Raw genomic sequence first — 12,477 nt, 5'->3', positions numbered from 1 at the left:
ATAGGGCTATCTCATACGCGTTTTATATTTGTTTATTTAGGTTATATACTTGCAAGTCAGTTTTGAGATTTTAACTTATCATGCACTGCAAAGGGAAATGCTCCAAGGCATAGTCTAATATTCATTTATATGCTATATTCTATGTGCAATACTTACTCACCTGCAATATTCAAAGCCTTAACTGTCAAACTGCTGCTACTTCACGTCGATTATTTGCACTGCCTGAACAAAGGGCTGTCTCATACGCATTTTATGTTTGTTTATTCAGATTTTATACTTGCAAATCGCTTTTGAGATTTTAACTTATAATGCGCTGCAAAGGGAAATGCTCCACAATTTCATTGTACAACTGTATAATGACAATAAAGGGCTATTCTATTCTATAAAAAGTTGACTGTACATAGAATTTATTAGTAATCTGTTTATATATTCTAATTGATTCTGCATGTTTTCCTCAAGTATTAAGTTTCTGATGTGAAAATTGAGTGATTTATTAGCTGTTGAAAACATGCAGTAAGTAAAAGAAAAATAAGTTGGTATTTTGGGCAAAAACTTATATGATATGTTAAATATTGCTATTGATCCTGAAAATATAGGTTATTATCTCTGCATTTGGTGATTTTTGTGCATCTAGTGTAAAATCTGAGAATTTTATAGCCATTTTAAGTTTTGTTTTACCTGGATAAAAAAATAATCGGGATTTTATTAGAGAATGACTTTGAATTTTTTTATGCCGCTTCTCATGGAGACTCATATATGGCTAAGATAGGAACCTTACCTGCCAATGGAATTTTGAATTATGGCAACTTTCTGACGTGTATTGATGGCATTAGGCAGAATTCTCACTTTCATTCTTTTTTTTTTTTTTGTAGGTAGGTTTCTCTGTGAAGATGAAAATATGTATTTTTTCAAGTTGAAACAACCAATGATTGAATTTAAACTTGACTGACATATAGGCTCACCTCTACAACTGCATTATTAAATTGTGTTAAAAACAAATGTAGGCTACTGTGTCATCCCAGAGTCAACTTTATTTTTTACCGTACTTCCTCACTCAATAGATATGTTCCAGTAAGTGAGGAACTGTTGAAAGGGGGCTGTTCCAAGTCTATTTAGACGCACCGGGAGCAAAGAAAAGGAAATGGGCTCAGTGACCTTTGCAAGTGATTTCCCCCGTGTTCAAACAGCAGCATGAAAGCCAGGCTTGTTTCTGAAGTCCAACACGAAATGTCAATTGCAACTTATCCAGACTGCCTGAGGAGGTAAGTTGAAAGTAGATTCGGGCGTCACGGTACGTCAGTGGTCGGTCTCTGTGGGGTCTCTGTAAGACTCCGAGAAAAATGCCTCTGCTCTTGTCATGTGCGCCTTCTATGGAAAAAAAGGGGAAACAAAGAGAAAAAAAAAGGGGTGTGGTTTGTTTAAAAGCCACAAGATGTGACACACTCTGGCTACATCCTGGAAAATGCAAAATAGACATCCAGGAAATGCAGTGAAGTAATGGTAACCTGTTGACGCCTTTTGTTTGGAAATATGTATCAAGACTGGTCTTGTTAGTAGATATGAGGAAATGTTTTGTATTTCATCATCTTTTCACCTGTTTAATCGGTCTCACATTACTCTATGTTATAGTATGTCTTATATATGACCTGATCCATTTTTGTTTCAATGTCACTCATGTATTAAGCAATGATGCTGCTGCTGGAGTTGTGTAATGTCTTTGTAAACGCAACTCAACATTTCCATAGCTGACGTCTTCAATATGTTGTTCTTAGCGCCACAAACCAGATCAGATTTATAGATGAATAATAATTTTTTAATGACTGATTTTCAGTACCTTATCCAACCATACGTTAACGTGTTAGCATATAACACAACGAAATTCCAAATAAATACATTTAATTTAATTAGTTAATAGTGCTGCAAGGATTAAGGTCGCTTCAAAACAAAATTTGCTGCTTCGAAGATTCGTTTAATGGCGTAGCGCAAGCAACACGTCACTTTTGCTCATTAATATTCATGACGTTAGCAATTGTTGCTTGCCGGGTCAACCTTCCGTTTGTCCTTAAAGCTGTAGTGTGAACTAATTTCTTCACATGCCAAATAGGGTCAAAAGTAAAGTAATTAAACATTGTCCACCAAATAAAGCATGAAAAAATAATTTATATGTTGTATATTTGACAAAATAATCGCGTTTCCGAAGTTCGAGCCGAAAGGGGACGAACCCGGAAGTGATACGTCACACCGGGAACAGCGTTGGCAGCTCCATACATACGGCCGCCACACATACGGCCGCCAAACAAAGCCCTTCAAACAATGATTCAAACAGCGATATAAGCGATAGACAGAGCGCAAGGGAGGAGATCCAAGTTTTTGAAGAGTTGGAGGAAGAAGAGGACCTTGGAATTTTATGTTGGATCTAACATGTATTAGCCAGACGCTAATCAGAATGCAAACAATGTACCTAGACTACCTGACATGGAATGGATACAAGACCCATCGAGATTACAACATTGGTAAGATATAGGCTGTTATTATTTTTATGATTTGAAGATGCAGGCATTTGCACATAATGTTATGTTTTTGTCTATCTGATGACATTGTTAAAAAAAATAATAATCAGACTTCATGTTCATTTTGGCAGATCCGGCAGCTCTCGTGCATATAAAATAATAATATAAAAACGTTGGGGGGAAAGAAGGAGATGAGTCTTCGATGGCTTTCTCCACTTTATTGTGGCAACAATAAGAAAACAAAATAATAGCGGACTGCCGCCACATTCGACCGCGAAGTTTTGCTTCTCGCCGATCTCCTCCTCGCCTCCCACTCCAGCGTCTCTTAAACAGATTGTGCATAGTGTCTCGTTATGAGCTTTTTGTTTACAAATGTATCGAACACACAACGCGCTGACAACCTTGTCTCTTTATTAACACATGGAGCAGTTCTTATGGAAAAGTTAGAACACAGCTCGGCAGGAATTGGCGTCTAATGGCGTGAGGAAATGTAGTTTTTTCACACAAGCGAACAGATTACAAAGCACCACTTCAGTGTTGTCCCGAGACTACATTTCCCATGATTCACTGCGTGACCTGCGCGCTCGCTGATTCGCTGCGAGATTGACTCAATGGCTACGCTAAACCAACACGCTATTTTTCAGCTGTCACCTGTCAGCGGCTCTCATAGCTTATACTGTTCAATTCCACAACAGTAGGCAGCTATGCTTTGACAAAGTCATCAGTCATCTATCCAAAAATCACACTTACTTTTTGGCAAATCCTTGATCATAAGCAGACCGGTTAAGGAAGCAGGCATCTTCGAAGTGTTTGCAGCAGAGAACACTACTCGATGATGGCGTGAAATTCATTCGCTTCGTGCGAACGAAAGATGTCCATTTACGTGCCCTGCTATCCTTTGGCCAACTTTTCGTTTGAGCGAGAACAAAACATCGCCACACACCGCTGTGGCATCTTACCGAGAAGCAATGCAACAAACAATACTGTTCTATGGTGGACTTCCCTCGCACGTCTAGGTGTGACGTAATTTCCGAAGATTGCCGAAGAAAAGCATTTTCGTTGTCAAGGGCGTTGCTATGGGTTAAACAAAGAATCTGGAAGGGTTGCGTTAAAAAAAATAATGAAAATATGCTTATAATTGTTTAGCCATTGATATTATTCAAAAACATGGTTGGCCAACCTTACTTCAAAGTTCCCCTTTAATAGTAAATGCATGGAAATAATGTACGAACGAGATGTTTATTGAGCTAAACCTACCAATTCTGTCTGAAAATGATGTCCCTGGTGCCAAATTTACTGGTAAAGATGTGGGAGAACATACAAATGTTCAGTTAAAGAGATGGCTTGAGTGTTGAAGGCTGAAAAACACGGGAAAAAGTGCCGACCTGATCCAGAGTTAGCTTTTTTTATCGACACCTTTTTCTTTTGTGCATTGCCTTACGCCTCTGACAATGACGTTCTCCTGTTTCAACAATCTATCCTTTACCACCAATTTTTCTGTCTTCTTATATATTATATCCTCTGCTTGTCTTACCTCTCTGACCATTCCTGTGGGCAATTTACATTGCCATTTTTGTGTAGCGATCGCAAAAGCTACTCAGTGACAGCTTAGACCAGACATGTCCAAAGTGCGGCCCGGGGGCCAAATGCGGCCCGTGGTCAAATTTCATCCGGCCCCCAGCCTCTGTCATAAGATCAATAACGTCTGGCCCGCACACAGACTTAATAAATTGGTAAGCAGTACTGCTACCAGCATATGAAGTAGCTTGCACACTAAATGCTGCTCCTCATTTACCCACTAAAAGGCAGCAGCACGCTAAGCAACATTACCCCGTGTGATCCTTGACTTCCAATTTTCTAAAATGGCGACAATCAACAACAAAAAAAACGTTGACTGCGACGGCTGACGCTTCAAGGATAGGTGGAAATTGGACTATTTCTTCAATAAAATACGCAACAACTGTGTCTGCCTCATTTGCAAAGAGACAGTCGCTGTTTTTAAAGAATTCAATGTGAGGTGATACTACCAAAAAAGACACGCTGACATGTACGACAAGATTACAGGGAAGATACGCAATGAGAAATTGAAGCAACTTTTGAAGCTAGTTTAATTTCACAGCAGCAGTATTTCGCAAGAGCCCCAGAGTCGAAAGAGAACGCTAGTTGCGAGATTGTTGAATTTATTAAAAAAAATAATAAAGCAAATGTGACACAGAATGGCTTGCTAAAATTTGCTTAAACATATTGTTCTGCGTAAAGGACGTCAGCCAAGGTCGGCCCCAGATATTTTTACCACACCAATCCTGGCCCTCTTTGCAAAAAGTTTGGACATCCCTGGCTTAGACGGTTTAAAATTTTCCAATAATAACAAATCTTAACTCTATAATTTATTTATACTTCCCACTTACTAAAGTTGTTTTTTTAAGGGTGACAGTGGCAGTCAGATACCATTTTAATTTTTTTCAGGTCAGGACAGAAGCAGCATGGCAAAACGCCACGCATAAAAATAAGTAATAATATCAAAATGGCTTACCTCTTCGTTGTCTGTAGGACCATGGCCCCCAACAAAATGTTTACTGCATATGAAATGTGAATGGCTTCACCTTGCTGGCGTTAAACTGGTTTTTGGATGTCTGCACAAGTTGATCCATTTTTTCTTCGAGTTTTTGGTTTCGGGAAACGTATGAAGAAAACATCCTTCTTATGTCGTAATGTCTAGAGTCGGTTCTACAAGTTCCATAGCAGCAGCGTTTGATCGGCATGTTCTTTTTCGAAAGATTACTGGAGAAAACAAGCAGAAATAACATGGATTGTATGTGAGGGCATGTCTATAACAACTCACTTCAGCGCTACTATGGCGACGTCACAGTCTAAAAATAGCATTCGTGCGGTACGCTATTAGAGTGACTTTGTAATTGTTTGTTTTGTGTTACATTTAGTTTTATTGAATTTGGGTGGATACACTGCCCTCTCGTGGCAACAGTAACCGTGCCGTAACTCGTCTAACATGGCTGAATCCGGCTGCTCCCTGTTAAGCTAGTGGACATTTGCTCTGCAAGTTAGCCAGTTGTTCTTTTGGGTTTTTTTTGTTTTTTGTTTGTTTTTTTTAATATCGTTGAGGCCAAACTCAGGTATTTTAATCTACCTTGAAATGCATTTATTGCTCTTGTGAAATGAAAGTGCAATTCTGCATAGTTTAAAGAAACTCATGAATTTTATGTTTTATGTTATACTCGGCTTTAATGCTCTTTTGAAAGTTTAATGTTAGCAAGCCATAATAAATGTTATTGCAAGCATACACACTTGTTTATTTGTTTTACATATCCTAAAACGTACTCTGCGAGAGAGTCCTGGGAGAAGGGCGCTACCGATGGCACCAAGACCAGGTCTTGAAAGCCATAGTAAAGGTTGTCTGCAGTGGGATCAGTCACAGCAAGACTCTCTGGCCTGTAAGAAACACCATCAATTTTGTCAGGGCTGGGGAGAAGCCTTTTAGCAAAAGCGCGCGATTGGGAGCTAAGAGCTGATCTGGGGAGACAGCTGAAGTTCCCAGAGGTGGTCGCCAAGACAACAGCAAGGATAGACATAGTTCTCACAACAGCAGCCTTCAAGCAGATAGTCCTCTTGACGCTAACAGTGCCATGGGAAGACCAGATGGAGGAGGCGCACGAGCGAAAGGTGGCGAAGTACTCCGAGTTGGTGGAAGAGAGTCAGAGCAATGGTTGGCGGGCACGATGCCAGCCCATCGAGGTAATATGCCGAGGTTTTTTGGGTTATTCCCTCTGCAGGGCCTACAAGATGTTGGGCATCACAAGGGCTAGCCAGCGAGAGGCCATTAAGTTGGCCACTGATGCAGCAGAGGTGGCATCAAGGTGGCTGTGGATCAGGAGGGGAGAGTCGTGGAGAGTTGGGTAGCGCTACCTGGACACAAGCTGGGGCCTGATCATCCCTGGCTGGGTCGCCTGGGGAGGGTGTCTGATCGTTGCAAGACCCGAAACGCCCCATGATCCCAGGTTACATCACTGGTGAGTGACGATGTGTCCAGGGGCAGGTGTATTTGAGAACTGCAACGCATTAAATGTTCGTAATCCGATAATTTTAAAATAATTAATTGATAGATTAACCGATTACCTAAATAATCGACAGCTGCAGACCTGAACTTAATAAAGCTGTCTGCTGGTCTGAAAACATACTGTCATATTTTTTCTATTGTGTGCACAAATACACATATACACATATGTTACACATACCTGAATTATATACGCTTTGATTTGTTGAATGCATGAACTGTTTACCCCTTGACGTCATTTAAAAAAAGCATTGAGGCTGCTTTGATCTGAAAATGTGTCTCTTTTACAACTATAGACATCAATTGGTTTATGATGTGTAACGTGTCGTTTGGTCACAGGTACCATAGTAAACTATTCAAATTCATAAATCAAAACTATTTAAAAACAGAGAACAAGCTGACTCCAAACAGTAAATCTAGAACCAAAATTCGTACTCTGATGCAAATACTAGTACATACAGTATATATATTAGCGGCGTGCCAAAATATCGATTATTTGATTCATTGAGATTTGACACGTGATATTTCGATTATGATTCATAAATGTTCAAAAGTTATTATTTTCCATGATAATTTCATGACAGGAACACTGCTGCTACTTGCAGAACGAAAGTAAAAGACACGCCTGCTGCCCGGACACTGAAAGGAACACAGTAGGTGAGGATTGTGTTGGCGGAAGTTACTGAGTGAGAGATTTACGATTAAAAACTAGCGTTTGGAAGCATTTCAGTTACAAAGTCACTCGCTCAATTCAACTATCACTCGCTATTTCTCATTCGGTGACCGTGTGCATGGTCGTCTGAAGACTACCAACAAATTTTGTGGCACAATGTAGGGCCCCGTGTGAGAAAGCTGCGCTCACTCAGAGGTCATGGGTCTTCCAGCAGAACAATGACCCAAAACACACTAAAAAATGGTTTGAGAGAACGCACTGGAGACTTCTAAAGTGGCCAGCAATGAGTCCAGACCTGTATTCCATGGAACACCTGTGGAGAGATCTAAAAATGGCAGTTTGGAGAAGGCACCCTTCAAATCTCAGAGATGCGGAGAAGCTGGCCGGAGAAAAATGGTCTAAAATTCCAGCAGAGCATTGTAAGAAACTCATTGATGGTTGTGCTATCAAGTATTAGGCTGATGGTGCCAATACTTTTGTCTGGCCCATTTTTGGAGTTCTGTGTAAGATGATAATGATTCAATTTTTCTTTTTCTTTCTTTCTTTCTTTCTTTCTTTCTTTCTTTCTTTCTTTCTTTCTTTCTTTCTTTCTTTCTTTCTTTCTTTCTTTCTTTCTTTCTTTCTTTCTTTCTTTCTTTCTTTCTTTCTTTGTTTTTTCATTGCAAGCAAAATAAATGAAGATGTTACTACCAAAGCATTTGAAATTGCAATCATTTTCTGTGAGCATTATCTGACAGAATTGCAGGGGTGCCAATACTTTTGCCCAACACTGTAGTCACGAAAATATAGAAAACGCACAAATGAGATGGTGTCTCCAAACGTTTGCCCTGTACTGTATATATTTATAAAAATAATTTTATGTCATTTTATTTTGATATTAATCATGATCTCCCTGCACGCATATGCTGCCTCCCAACTGTGTTTCCCATTGGCTTTAATGTACATTAAATCAACCTTTGCTGTTTGTTCAAGGGCATAGGTTAGCATAGGGACGGTAGAGACACAACATTACCCACTTTTCAGGGTGCTCAAATTGTCCCCACCAAATTTTAAGCAACCTTATTTGCATTATATAATGAGCTCAGTTATATGTGTAATTTAGATTGTCTTCCCACATGTTGTAAAGATAGGAAAGACCCTGCCATTGTTGAGTGAACTCTATTCATTATGTTCAGACTTACATTTATCCCTTTTTACTTTCTGAATGTGCTGGTCCATTTTTGCCCCTCAAAAGTACGTTTGATTGGCTGATGACTTGACCCCCCCCCCCCCCCCCGCCCTCCTCCCGTCAAACAGACGCAGGCGCACACTCTCACACAACCCTGCCGACAGAAAGAGAAGAAGCCGCATCCTCCACCTCCTTTGAAGAGGAGGGATATTACAAGTCTGTTTCGGGCAGCATAAGACACTATAAGTAATGTAAAAAGACGTCAATGTTGTGGAGGTGGGGGAAACACCACTAATTTTGCTACTAGAAGTCTGACCTGCATCAGCGTTGGCATAACATTAAACTGTGTGAATTTGCTAACCTGCAAAACTACTGCGGTCAGGCTAGGCTCCGCAAGGAACAACGAAGTCAAGCTACCCGTCCATCATTTGGATCATTGTTTGCATTATGTGCCGTAATGCAACGCGGTGGCTTCAAAGTGCAAGTCCCAAGAATGGGTCCACTTCGGAGGGACACTGACATGAACATGTACGGACATGAAAAAAAAATCTGTGAAAATAAATCACACATCAGAATTTCATGAGAGTACTTTGGTTCGAGTCTTTTGGTAGTTTAGGATGCCTCAGATGTACAGTTGTATAAAAAAGTATCAGAACCTTTTGGAATTTCTCACATTTCTGCTTAAAATCACCATCAAATGTGAGCGGATCTTTGTCAGAATCACACTGATGAAAAACAGTGTCTGCTTTAACTAAAACCACCCAAACATTTATAGGTTTTCATATTTTAATGAGGATAGCATGCAAACAATGACAGAAGGGGGAAAAAATAAGTAAATGAACCATTACATTTAATATTTTGTGTCCCTCCCCCTTTGCCAGCAATAACTCCAACCAGATGCTTTCTGTAGCTGCAAATCAGTCTGCCACGCCCATTCTTCTCGACAAAACTGCTGTAGTTCAGTCAGATTCCTGGGATGTCTGGCATGAATCGCTGTCTTTAGGTCATGCCACAGCATCTCAATGGGGTTCAATTCTGGACTTTGACTTGGCCACTCCAGAATGTGTATTTTGTTCTTCTGAAACCATTCTGAAGTTGATTTACTTTTGTGTTTTGAATCATTGTCTTGTTGCAGCATCCATCCTTTTTTTTTTTTTTTTTAGCTTCAAATGTCTGTCAGACGGCCTCAGGTTTTCCTGCAAAACATCCTGATAAACTTCTGAATTCATTCTTCCATTAATGATTGCAAGTTACCCAGGCCCTGAGTCAGCGAACAGCCCCAAATCATGACGCTCCCTCCACCATGATTCACGGTGGGGATGAGGTGTTGGTGTTGGTGAGCTGTTGCATTTTTACTCCACACATGACGTTGTGTGTTACTCTCAAACAATTCAACTTCGGTTTCATCAGTCCACAAAATATTTTTCCAAAACATCTGTGGAGTGTTCAAGTGCCTTTTTGCGAACATTAAACGAGCAACAATGTTTTATTTTAGACAGCAGTGGCTTCCTCCGTGGAGTCCTCCCATGAAGACCATTCTTGACCATAGTTTTACATATAGTTGATGTGTGCACAGAGATATTGGACTGTGCCAGTGATTTCTGTAAGTCTTTATCAGACGCTCTAGGGTTCTTTTTTACCTCTCTGAGTATTCTGTGCTGAACTCTTGGCATCATCTTTGGTGGACGGCCACTCCTTGGGAGAGAAGCAACGGTGCAAAACTCTCCATTTGTTGACAACTTCTCTGGCTGTCAATTGATGAACATCCAGACTTGTAGAGAGGGTTTTGTATCCTTTCCCAGCTTCATACAGATCAATAATCCTTGATCGCAGGTCTTCAGACAGCTCTTTTGACCTAGCAAGATGCACATCAAGACAATGCTTCTCGTCAAGACAATTCTTACCAAGTGTGTGTTTAAAAGTGGGCAGGGCAGCTTTAAACCACTCATCAGTGATTGGGCACACCTGACTTAAATTGTTTGGTAAAAATTGGTTTCAATTGCTCTTTAGGTCTCCTTAGGTAGAGGGTTCACTTACTTATTTTCCTCCTTATGTCATTGTTTGCATGCTATCCTCATAAAAATATGAAAACCTATCAATTTTTGGGTGGTTTTAGTTAAAGCAGACGCTGTTTTTTTATCTGTGTGATTTTGACAACGATCAGATCACATTTGATGGTGATTTTAAGCAGAAATGTAAGAAATTCCAAAAGGTTCAGATACTTTTTCACACCACTGTAGATTGGTCCTTGGATATCCCAGATTTTTTTCAAACACGTTGTGTTTGTTACATCCACTTACTTCCATTGAGAACAAACAATTTTTATATAAATATCGACAAACACAGTAGACAGTCAACAAATATTCCTAATAAAGACCCTATACCTTCCATGTCAATAGATTTTTTTCTAAAACCCCAACAATGTGTAATATTTTGCTTTTGGAGCATGAGTCTCAAGTTTCGATTTGCATTCACTGGGTCAGCATGCGTGCTCGCTTCGTCATCGTCTCGTCAGCCTGACAGCTGAACACAAGCGCGTGGGGGAATTCCTGGCTCCAACAGTAGACGGAGCTTTTCCCCTTCTCTGCTTTATGAGAACGGGGCAGGGCCAGTCAGATGGTTTTCCTCGGAACTCTTATGTGTTGATTCACAGTGTGGGGGCGTGATGTTGACTCCCACTGTTTCCTTCTTACTGGGAAGTGACTGGTGAACTTACCGAACAGAGGGAGTGCATGAATAACCGATTACGAGGAGGGCGGGTTTGAGTGAGGTAAACCGGTGGGTGATGTGAAAGATGCCGGTATTTAAGGTCGGAGCAGGATGTACTCTTCTCTATCTACACTGGGACGTGGAGCAAACAGGACAATGCAGGCTTTTTTCATTCGTTTTTGAAGAGCAGTTCATATTGATCATTGAAATATTCATTTGTAACTTTTTGTTGGGATACACTTGATCAAGAGAGGCAAGTATTAAGGTTAAACTAAACTAAACCTGACTCCTTTTAAAGAGACAGAAAGGAAAGGGTTCTTTTGAGGTAAAAATTGACCAGAACTTTATTACAATGACTGCGTTAACACCTCGCCTTTGTGATTTAAGTTGTTGAACCGGTTGTTTGCCACTTCGGCTGGAAATATTTGACATTTCCTGAGCATGCCCAGGTGTGGCCTTTTCTCAAAACCATTTGTTTAAAATTTATGGTATCATATCAGGAGCTATATCACTCTGTAGCCAATCAAGTCATTGAATGTAGGACCAGGAAGTAGTAGCCATTTCATTGTTTGTGGATTTAACACTTCCCTATAGTATTTTAATGACAGTCAGTCAAGCTGTTTTTTGTGAGTGGGAGTTTTTGTAACGGCTGACTCACATCATTCAGTGACCAAGGGCGATCATTACTTGCATCAGCGGAGATGACCCCTTTTGGCTTTCGTGAACAAAGACAAAAAAATTATCTTTGTTTAATCCTGACACTCTCAACAGGTTGGATATGAGCTGTCACAGTTTTGCTTTTGTATTACATAAAGAATCCAAAATGTGGCATACTCATTGTAAGAATGCCTGTGTTTAAAAGATGACAGATCGGCTGTTTTATTTTCTGGTGCGCACCATATAGTTTCTAGTGCTGGTGTAATGGTGAGAATATGCAAGTAATGCAGTAATATCTCTATAGTTGAGTCCAAGACTGAAGTCAACTAAACCCTGCATCATCATTTCTAGCACGCCGAAATTCCTATTGTCCGATGCGCGCCTGCAGTTTGTGGCCTATAAAAGTATACCAGATTGTTTCTGGTGCGCACCAGATAATTTAAATTAGTTTTATTTCAGTTCACAACAGACGGTTTAATTGTATTTTATTTCTGTCAATGTTGCATTTGGGGCTCTGTATACCAGATTGTTTCTAGTGCGCACCACATACTATCTGGTGCGCACCAGATGATTTAAATTTGTTTTATTTCTGTTCGCACCAGACGGTTTAAATGTATTTTATTTCTATCGATGTCCCTATAGGGGTTCCGTATAGCAGATTATTTCTGGTACGCACCAGACGATTTAAATT

The sequence above is a fragment of the Corythoichthys intestinalis genome, chromosome 10 (assembly GCF_030265065.1).
Source record: "Corythoichthys intestinalis isolate RoL2023-P3 chromosome 10, ASM3026506v1, whole genome shotgun sequence".
In the NCBI taxonomy this organism is placed as follows: Eukaryota; Metazoa; Chordata; class Actinopteri; order Syngnathiformes; family Syngnathidae; genus Corythoichthys; species Corythoichthys intestinalis.
Note: the sequence above shows the minus strand (reverse complement) of the source record.